Raw genomic sequence first — 11567 nt, forward strand, 5'->3', positions numbered from 1 at the left:
GTCAGCAGGAGCTTTTGGGGCAAAGAGATCTTTGAGACCGGTTGATTGGCTTATTTAGAAAAATGATACGAGTTAAAAATATAAAATTGAATCTAGGACTGAAAGTGCACTTCAAATTAAACAGGATTCCAAACTCCCCATTTAATCTGCTTTCTCTCATCCAGTAAGAGCTCACTTCCACTCCATGGTAATGATTTTAACAATAATGCTCAGTGCATTATCTGTTTACTGCCAACAAGCAGCCAAGGAGCTGTTTTATTGTTCTTAATGCCATTTCATAATCCGCTGGGAGTCATCCTCTTAAAAAGCTACTTTAAATTCCCATTCTATAAAACAAACAACATGCTTAGCTTTATCAGGACGATAACAAATCCAGAATCTATAATAATTAAAATATTCAAGAAGTGCTATGTTTTTGTATTGTCTGACATTTTTCTCCTCTAATCTCCTGCCGTGCTTACTGAAATGAATTTCCTGTTCTGCGTTTTTTTTTCTTTTTGACACCGGCTTGGTGACTTCATCTTCATGAGAAAAGAATGTTCTGATTCTCCTTGCAAGAATCCTTGTAAACATGGTCAGTGTTCCTCGGAGGGCAATGTCATGCTTTGCGCAAGCCTAGTAGCCCTGGGGTGATTTCTATCCATATTAACTTGATGGGGAAACTTCCTGAAGAGAGGACACAAATGATTCCAATTGAAGAATTTCACCCACTCTTAACCTTTTCCATGTAAGGATGCCCCTTGTTTTTTTCCCACTTTTAAAAGCTTTTGAGTCTGCTGAGACTCACAAGGTAAGCGCTGACGGCCATCCTTGAGTTTTAGTGGCTCAGCAACGCCACTTGTGATTTATGTTGAGGCTAAGCGTTGCTGGTGATCTAATGATGGAGGGTTATCGTGAGTGTTACCATGATAGAATTACACTATTTTATTACTTTTATTGCAACATTCTCCATCCCAAGATGAACAGACTACAGGCTACAACTTGATTTCCATGAAGAGACTCTAACAGTAAACTAACCAGGTTGAAATGTCAGTCTACTTATGGCCAGTGGCCTCAAAACATCTAACATCTAAACATCTACAGTCTTCAACTTTAGACTTTGTCTTTATCATGTGCTAAACAATAACTTGACAACTGAGCTCAAGCGTTAAAATTTTCACAAACTAAAAACAATATTTTAGCTTGTAATAGAGGTGTAATATAGTTTCTGTATAAAAACTTTTTTTATAAAAATAGGATTACTTGTCGTAAGCTTAAAAGATTACTTTATAAAGTAATGATCCAGTAAGTACAGTATGCCATTTACAAACATTGCAAGCTTTTAAACTGTTTTTTGGATGTCACTTTATACTGTATAACCTCGTTTTACGCTTCGAGTTATACAAAAGCAAAGGTAAATGTTAATTTGTTAATTCCTGCCTGAGATAAAAGCCTCTGCTGACGTCAATTCCTGCAGTCAGAATAGTGCATCCTGGTGATGACAGCTCACTTGTCTAACAATCCATGTACGTTCAGCTTCCCTGGTTGATCACAAAGGGGTCATGATAAAAGAGGCGGGGGGGAACTTGCCAAATCAGAATTGTGGTTATCAAGGCGGGACATATAACGAATAGCTCTAAATTTAAAGATAAATCCAGACAAAAGCAAATATTAATATTTGCTCGATCCATGAGAAAAAAAAAAGCATTTCTCAGCTCTGTGTCACTCATCTGTAGGGTTTATGAACTCCTTTCTTCAGCTGGGGATCCACTGATAAGGCTGGTTAGAAATACTCGGCAAAAGTGTAGCTGACTCCCCCCTTTACACAGTGACCGGTAGGCTTGATAAAGATTGTTGTTGCAGACAACTTGTGAAACTTGGTCCAGACAGCCCGGGGTGAGAGGTTTGGGGGGGGGGGGGGGGAAGGAGAGAGAAAGAGAGAGAGGAAAAACAACCGCCAATAAAAAGATATCATAAAAGGAATTAATTGAGTGAAATCGAGCGGCTGAAGGCAAGCAGAGAGGGAGGGTGTAATTTAGGAAGAATTAGCCCAGTCAGGCTGGTGAGTTGAAAGGGTGACGGAGGCGGCAGGCTGAGCCCTGAGCCGGTGAGGATAGACCCGCAGTGTTTGTGCAGAGAGGGCGGCCAGGCAGAGAAGGAGGGGGGCCGGCGGGAGACTGTAACTCATTGTAGCTGGACTCCACTGGCCTGGGTGGCGAGGATCCTGAAGTCCTGGACATTCATCAACCTGCCGAGTGGGGCCGCCAGGCTGGAGCCAGCGCCTTTTTTTTTCCCCTTCTTTCCCCTTTACCGTGTCAATGTGATCCAGCCCAACTGTGCTGAGGCAACAGCCCTGAGGAGACAGACTCTGGTCAGTGCAAATAATCATGGTTTTGACGCCTCGGCTTGTAACTCCCAGCTAAATAAGCTGCAGAGCGGGGGGATCCCACAGGAAGTCCAGGGCAGTGCTTTCCCTCCATGCCTTGTCAAGCTTAATAAGATTAGGCAAAAATGTGGCATTTCACTTTGGAAACAATCAGGCACACATGGATTGCTTTTGGGAGCAGCAATTGGCTGAGAGTAGCTCTCCTAACCCTAAACTCCTTCAGCATCTTCCCACTTTTAATTTCCTGTCCCTGTACTTCAGCTGGGGAAGAGGCAGAATCAGAATTAACAGAATAATACTGGAATAGGACCAATCCTGCCCTTTGAACTATTTGTTTGCGAGGCACGAAGGATGTGTGGGCTAGTAATACACCTCTGTATTGCTGGCAATTGAAAGTAATACAATTTGCATCTCCACTCCTGACAATTATTGATTATAGGTAAGTTGTAAACATACAAGGCAAAATCTTCAGTGGTTCACAAATAAAATGCTTTCTTTCCTGTTTAAGAAGAACAGAATTTCCAACTTATCTGGAAAGTGTTTTTTTTTCTAGCACAAAATGAATTGGAAATGTACTAAGTTAACTAAGTGAAAAAATATTTTGCCAAAAATGTTTCTTTTCATTCAATTTTTAGCTAGTGTTTCTTCTGGGTGCTTCATATACTGTAGGTGAACCAGAGACATGAAAATCACACCCCAAGAAGGCTCCACAGCCGAAATGTTGTGTTTCTTTTCTTCTCTTTTCAGCATGGAATAAACCTTTACTAGCTCCAAGGACATGAAAAGCACTTTAAGGTTTATATAAAAAAATATATATTAAATCTGTATAAACTTAACATCTGACACAAAATGTGGATCATGTAATATCTGATAAACTATCCAGGTTTTTAAAAAGAAATGCCTCACGATAAAAATAGTGCTGTAGTTACCAATAACAGCTACAGTTTTTGTTTCAATTAATAATTACTAACTGCACCTATATTTGGTAATGAATATATTCTATCAACAAGGACATAGTGTTGCAAATTGAAAATGGAATTTTAGGCAGTGTATAAAGTATGAAGTATGATTTAGGGACTCTGAAAGGCCTTAAAGGCAATTATTCATAATGGCTAACTAACACAATGCTCTCACAGTTCAAGTATTTTTAAAAACAAAACAATTTTATGTAGTCTGTGGCAGTTCAAAACCTCTTGATGTTTTTCTCCTTCATAGATTTTTGATTCTGCTCCTAAATTGGCAGCAATTCACAATCGTAAGCATTATATCTTAAAATGTTAACAGAAAGAAACATTTTGAGACATTCGTATTAAAACCTTTTTTGTCTGTTTTAAACCTGTTAGAATCTGAAAAGTATTAAAGTCAACACTTTGTCCTCCTAGCCCTTTGTTTAATGTGTCCATTTATTTCAAAGTTCATGCCACTGATTGAATTCATGATATTTTTCTTACTTTTAATTGGCAAATGAACGATTGAACTGTGAAACTGAGCGGTTCCATATTTTTATAGTTTTGTATCTTTACGTGTTCCTTTAAAACTAGAAACGGCCAACAGAAAAGAAGGCACCAAAACCACAGTTTATAGGCACATCATGAACTGTTTTCCTCATGGGAATAAATCCCAAGGAAAGATTTAAAATAGCCAATCAAAATGTGTTTGAAAAAGGAGAGCACCCAGCTAAAACCCACACACATTGAAGGAAGAATACACAGTGAATGCTGGATTTGAACCTGAGACCCTAGCACTGTTTGGCAGTAGTGCTAACCACCACACTGCCCTAAATCCAAGCTTTCTCATTTACTATGAATAATGAGCCTTTAATATATGACACCAGCATCATCAGAGAACTATATTTTTCTAAAGTGTACAGTATGAATTATACTTTTAAAATGTGAAATTAATCTTTGAGGTTAACGGCATGAAAACTTATTTTATATGGCAAGAGGTTCACGTGTTTATTTACAATTATACCACTTGATGCAAGATTTTTTGTTGTTGTTTGATATACTTAAAGAAATCTCACCTGCATTAAGTTCAATTATCCTATATTGTCACTTGAAATACATATGAAATGCATATTACGAAATGCATCTTACTGTGTGTCGCTTTTTAGTTAACAGAAGCCGTGCAGAAGCAAAACTTACAGAAGGAAAAAAATGAGTTAATTGGTAAACTCCAGAACTGTATTGCAAAAAGAATATTTTTTTTATCATTACAAAGAAGGTTCACCAATTGGTTCTTATGTGCCTAAGACAGTTTTTTCCTCTGTTTTCACAACTCCGTATTTATAAAAATCGTTAAAAGAGCAAGAAGCAGCTGACTCAGCTCTGAGGCCAATTATTTCACACTTAAAGACACCGAAAGGTGGTTGCTTGAGTTTGTCATCACATCCATCTTCAAAAACAGAGTGCTTAACTGGAAACATCTTGCTTAAACTCAGTTCAGTCATGCATTCTTTATAGGAAAAAACATGCTGTATTAACCACTCCCCCAACTCAACTTTTAAGTGGGAAATTCTTATGATACATCATGGTCCACACATCTTGAAGTGAACAGAGGTGATTTGTATTTCCGTTTTCTGTCTTCTTACATTACCTGGCCAACACCCAAGAACCTAACATTGGTCAGGCTGGACCTACATGGAATGCAAGCTTAGGTCACTAATTATTTTAGTCTTACTGGTGCAAATGGGTGCCTACTGTGTCACAGAGAGTGTTTGTGCAATATAAGCTTCCATTTGTGACAGCTTGACTTGTTCAGTCTCTTTAACTGTATAAAACAAGTATTAGCAATGGGTTTACTTTGAAAGCATGTTGTGTTCTTTTAACATTTCAAAAGTGACCTGATGATAGTTGATAGATGATAGTTGTCCTGCTATAGCTCTCTAACCCTAGTACTAGCTACTTGCTGTCTTTACTGCAGTAGTAACTTGTAGACGCACTGTCATGCCTCCTCAGGATTTGGTGATAAAATGTGTATTTGTGAAAGAATGTTTTTTGTGTTGGTGGCAGACTGTACTTGTCCTATTTTCAAAGCTTTTCATTGCTGCAGGAATCAAATTTCAAACAATAGGAGGGAAAGAGTTTAGGCAAAGAGTTGTAGGAGTCTAGAGCAAGCTATCCAGCGTTGTTGAAGCTGATAATTCTAGCTTATGTTAAGAAACACCTGGTTTAGATCCTCATATCAATTCACTTCTGCTTATACTACTAAACAGGCTAGATGGACTAAATGAGCTCTTCTCATTTGTAACCTTTTATAGTTCTTACATATAACTTACATATAAGCAGGATTTCATTACGTTTCATTCTTAAACTTTCCACCACTCATCCATGTACACCTTTTTGTACAAAACTGTACTGTATATTCTTAAAAAGTAGTGAAGAATAGATATTAGATAAAATACATCAATCTGCTCCATATTCTTTAAAAAGAGATTAAAGTGGAATAATGGTAATACATGACTCTTTCCTAAGCAGCACTATTTCCACCATTTCCAACATCATGACATCATGGACTGAATAGAAAGTGGCAAACTCCTTGATATTTGCTCAAAATCCACGTGAAAAGTATTCCTACATTGAATCATTGTACTGTCTTAAGAGGCTTGATGTGCTTAATGTTTTAGTTCAATGCCTCTGAGCCTGTTAAGGATGGAAACAGTTTTTGCAACTTCAGTCCCCAATGCATTGTTACCTCAGGGTTATTTTATTTGTCCATTTCCCATCTCAGTAAAAATAGACTGAATTTATGAGTTTACTGAGCAATTGGAGTTTACAGCGGAAGTTTGGGAGGAAGGTTAGATCCAAATCTTACCTATTTCTACTCTGGACTTTCCTTTACACATCTCTCTAGCACCCTCCCCCACCAACCCATCTTTACCCTTGCAGCAGCTCCCTTGCTCATTCCTCGCAAAAGTGACGACAGGGTTGGTCAGTCTGCTGTTTTTCTCAATTATGCGTGTTACACCAAACAATCTCTGATACACTTGTCCCATTGTCACATTCATTATGATCTAATGAAACTACCGAAATGTGGGTTTAGGTTTTGGAAACTGTAGGGCAACTTTTAAGCCTCTGAGTGCATTTCACACTCAGCAACTGTGTTTTAAATATTTACTCTTTTGCTATATGAATCTTGAATCAGTGGTGTAGTTATCTGTGATCAAAGGCTATGTAAGTATCAAATAATATATGATGTGTACATAGTATGTGAAGTGTAACAAGCTAAGGTTTAATATTTTGCAGTGGGAGTTGTTTTTTCTAAACGTTCAATAATTAAATGGTTTCAGCAATAAGAACTTGGAATTAGTGTTTTTTAAACAATCTGTGAATATGCTAATGCTTTAAATTGTATCTCTTGCTATACTGTACATACAATAGCAGCTACCTAAAAGTACATGAGTATTTACTCATAATTGCAATGATATTATGCACACTAACAATGTAGCTCCTGACAGATCTTTACTGATATATGTCACTAAAGATTTGCTCTGAAATCCCCATGACAACAATGTAAATTGAACTTTTTTACTTTGTGTAAGTACATGTATAGTACATGTACTTACAAAGGTATTGAAAAAGTCAAACCTGATCCCATTTGTGACCAGAGGACTGGAAATTCTTCTTTCCACAAAGAGTTGAACAAACTGCTCAGATGTTTTGTCGAAGTTCATTCAAGAAACAGCTGGATGTGATCCTTATATCAATGTCCTACTAGCAACCAAACAAGATTGATAGCCCTCCTCTAGTTTGTAACATTTTGGAAGTTATGTTCCTAAAATATTTAGCATTGATAGACATCTTATAATAAAAGTACAAGTGCCTTGTTTTTTTGTTCTTTAGAGTATTGTGTTTTTATAGTCTTAGCAACTATTGCTGTTATTGAATACGTTTTTCATAATTGCAAGGATAGTTATAAACTAAACATTAAAGCCTGAAGCTATTTCTGTTATTGAAAAAGTGAGTGATGTGGAACAGTATAGTATTAATGGGAATAATGCTGAAATTGTAAAATAAGAATATTTTTTCTAAAAACTAGGGGACTCAGATGTCTCTGAATCTATAAGTGTGACTAATAAAGATATCAAAATATCAGGAGTATGCCAAATACCACTAAACCCAAATACTATTTTGGTTAGATATACAATAAAATCAGGAATCTAAGTAAATGTAATCTACAGTATATCTGCAAAGTATTCTAAACAGGTACTGAGACTGTACATCTGAAGTAGGCTCCACGGCCAAAACTTTCTGTTTTCTTTCTTCTCTTTTCAGCATGGAATAAACCTATGACTTGTTCCTTTGCACCCTACACATGCTGACGCAGCTACCCACCTGAACTACTGAGATTGTATATTGTTTTTTGACTAAATTAAAAGATAGTATTGTCAGGTGTGTGATTCTACGCTTACTTTATGTAATTCCATGCCTCAACAAGAACAGTTAATAAATTTGCCAAGTAGGTTGCAAGTTTGCCCCTTTTCTAGACGGATACACACAGTATATGGTGACTTCAGAAATTGAGATTGAATGAGAAAACAATCTCTTTCTCCTTCTGTGGGAAAGGACTTAAACATTTTTTTTGAGTGTGTGTTTCCAACAGCCAGGTAAAATAAACACTCCAAATGAGTACAGTTCTCCCAGCATGGAGAAACAATATAAAAATGTCTTGGCAGAGAGTCATCCCTATCTGTGCTTGTCTGCAGCTCAATGTTAAGGTCCAAGGTGGGCCAGTGATTAAGTGTGTGTGGTGACAGCTCCCTCCACTCCTATTAGACAGTGATGTAAAATCGGTCGATGTGAGGGATGAGAAAAACTCAGACAACGTTGATTACCATGTGGGGGGATTAGTGATAATTACTCACGAAAGGCAATTAAATTTTTTTTGGCCATCGCAAAAACAAACATATAAATGATTTTTTTAATAATCGGCCTGCTATAGATTTAGTTTCCAAATCTCTCTATTTTCATTTGGTTGAAAAAAGAAGCTTTTTCCGGTAAAATTGCCTTCTAGCAGACTTTGTGCATGTTCAGTTTATTTACTGATACCTTCTCAAAATGATTTCTATGACTTCAGAACAAGGGCCACTGTGTACACAAGATTCTTAGGTATCTTCAAAGCACTGGCACTTGAAGAGCTGGCAGAAGCTGCTAAATTGGTCTCAATAAGACAGTAATGAGCTGATGTAGCTAGTTAAGAGCTGAGCCAAAAACCTTTAGATACAGGACTAATAGTGCTTCCCCTACTTTAGAAGAGATCCATGTAAAAGAAAAAAATCTCAAGCAAACATTTCATACTCAGGTCTATTTATGTGTTATGGAAAGAAAGTTTGCTGTATTTTATCAACAATGTTTTAACTGTCACATCTTTCTAGATCATCAAATTGTATTGGCCAAAGGGGCTTGTTTAATGACATATTACCGAAAGAAAACTAGAATTCGTAATTGGCTTTCCTAGCCTTACTCTGTATAAATAGACTTGAATATCATCATAAAACAATAATTATATAATAATCTAATTAAAATTTGATGTATGATCAATTACATTTGTTCAATAATGTCTAGTTTATTTTAATATAAAAATAGTAAAGAAGTATATTCAATAAGAAAATACAAATGATCAGGAAAAGCAAATGATCAAGTCTTAAACACTTCCTGTAGATACTAATTTAATATAGTAAGTATGACAGCACATTCATAATCCTGTTTAATAGTGTGCTACCTTTGAAATTGCGACTAGAAAGATCATTATGGTGTAAAATCACTGTTACACTCCATACATATGGAGTATATACATATACAGTACATGTATATACATACAGAACTGCAGCTCTCTGAAACCAAAAGTCCACAATACAAGGAGCAAAGATGTTCCCTTAACAATAGTAAAACCTTGTTAATTAGATTGTGCAGAAAAAAGTTTTACCCCTTTGCTGTCCAAATGCCTATCGCAGAGCTGGGAGAAACTACTGTAGGTGACTCTTTTGCTCATTTAGAAAAGGAAGAATAGCTCTTCTGCCCAACCCAGGAAGTCACAGGCTTTGTCATCTCTGTCTTTTCTGTGGGAGAGGATTTGGCTACTACTACGTGTTACATGCCTGGAATTTCCCAGCATGCCACTGACTCTCCTGCTATGACCATGCTGGACTTGGGCAGGGCTGTTAAAACAGAAGCTTTGCCATGACCGTCTTTTGGTTTGATTTACTGCACAGCCACCCACAAAAGATTATTTCAAGTTTTAATTACGCTTTTTCCTTAAAAAAATCACAGAAGTTGGATCTAGAGAGGCGTAATTGCATGAGCTTTGCATTCACTCAGTGACAAATCTATATAGAGAGCCCTCCTAAAATAAAGCCTGTTACAAAAATGTGAAGGGCTCAGGAACACTATATCATAAAATGTTAGTAAATAATTACACTAACCACTCCACTCCCATATTAATGTTAATATTATGTTCCATACATTAGCTTTATTGTATTCTGGAGCTTTGTTTTTTTAAGATTAAAAATATAATTGAATTATCTCATTCAGTTTATACAGTAGTTCTCAGGGTAGCATGACTAGCAGATGAGTAGCATTTTAACACTCCCGGCCCCCTACCCCCAAAAGCACCCTCTCCATGTGCACAGCCCCACAGAGAGGGGTGTGTCATCGAGGAGAAATTGGGGAGTCAAAGGATACTTTAGGGAATCCTCAGGACATTTTCGCACTTCTTCACATAATGCTGTAAGAATATCAAGAAGAAATAAAGTACTTGTCTGGAATTTGATCATTTTAGCTAATTGCCCTCCATGGTCTGTGTGCTTCAAGTGTTTTAATGCTTTAATAATTCTTTAAAAGGAGGAAAAAAGTTCCTTTAAGACACATCCAACAACTATCCAGCAAGACAGTGCATCACCAGGTACTAGGAGGAGACACCTGTGTAAGAACCTGCTGTCATATTCTCTTTCCCTTTCTACTGACACACATCCCACCCTGAATCTTTACTCACCAGCTCCTGACATGCAGACTGCAATCTCCACAGATAAGAGTTGAGCACAGTTCTATTCTGCAGTCCAGTGTGCCCAACCCAGAAACACATACCTGCACATTCAGAGCACAGGGTTAGCCATTGTACAGTGACCCTGGAGCAGTTGGGGTTAAGGGCCCAGCTCAGAGTAGGAATTGCCAGCCGGCTGTGGGGATTTGAACCAGCAACCTTCCAGCTAGGAGCACAGATCCTTAGCCACAGTGCCACCACTGCATCCTTTAAAGAAGACCCATGACTTCTACCTTTCAAGCCAGCAGTCAGATTCTGAAAGTCCAACCACCAAAGAGCAATGAACTTATACAACTCTCCTCTGCTCCCCTCAAAGTACTATGAAGATCATATAACTTCAGAAAAATGTCTTGAAATATTTGACTCCAAACAAATAACACCAAACTTTCATCAATTTATCAACAAAAACACAGAAGAACATTTACATTAAAAAGCTTGTTACAATGAATTCACAATGAATACATTTCAGGATAGAAGACAAAACAACTTTTCACATTGTTCAATACTTTTGCCATTAAGAATTTGTTTTGTATGAAGTTCAAGGATTTATTAACTCATTTATCCAATATTTCTCTCCATATACGCTCAAATCCTTTAAAAACTGCAGATATAATTCTTGAGCCTAGAGAAACACAATTTGAAATATTGTTTTTTTAATATTACCAGAAATTCATTTTTTTTAATTATCATAATTAAAAAATAACTTATTTATGGGTGTAAGATTATGAGAATTAAACTATGATTAAACTATTGTGGCACTCAATATATTCATTTCAGGTTTCAGTTATAAGTAGACAATTTAACCTTTTAAAAACAAGAAAATTGAATGGCAGCCTGCAGTTCACTTATTAAGAATGAGCTGGCATTCCCAGACGTGGAGCAAGACAGGTTCAGAGAGACAAGTAATAGGTTTATTCCATGCTGAAAAAAAGAAGAAAGAGAACACAACGTTTCGGCTGTGGAGCCTTCTTCAGGTGGCTCTTCGGGTTTTATGGAATAAACCTATTACTTGTTCCTTTGCAGCCTACGCATGCTGACGCAGCTACCCACCTGAGGTTCAGAGAGAGCCAGGTTAGGAAGAGAAGTGTCGGAGAATGCATTCATTTGGAAACCAAAGCACACATGTATCATATCAGGTTAAAAGTCACACGAAAACATAACTTGC

General features: G+C 37.1%; 1 long non-coding RNA gene across 1 annotated transcript; it reads right to left on the minus strand.

Moving 5' to 3' along the window:
• Positions 1-1945: 1945 nt before the first annotated feature.
• LOC148655687 (uncharacterized) lies at positions 1946-7108 on the minus strand. The gene is made up of 2 exons (XR_015941083.1): positions 6952-7108; positions 1946-2332 (listed from the first exon to the last, which is right to left on the minus strand). It is a non-coding gene; the product is annotated as an uncharacterized LOC148655687 (long non-coding RNA).
• Positions 7109-11567: the final 4459 nt, after the last annotated feature.

The sequence above is a fragment of the Lepisosteus platostomus genome, chromosome 8, assembly GCF_059453375.1.
Source record: "Lepisosteus platostomus isolate fLepPlt1 chromosome 8, fLepPlt1.hap1, whole genome shotgun sequence".
Classification (NCBI taxonomy): Eukaryota; Metazoa; Chordata; class Actinopteri; order Semionotiformes; family Lepisosteidae; genus Lepisosteus; species Lepisosteus platostomus.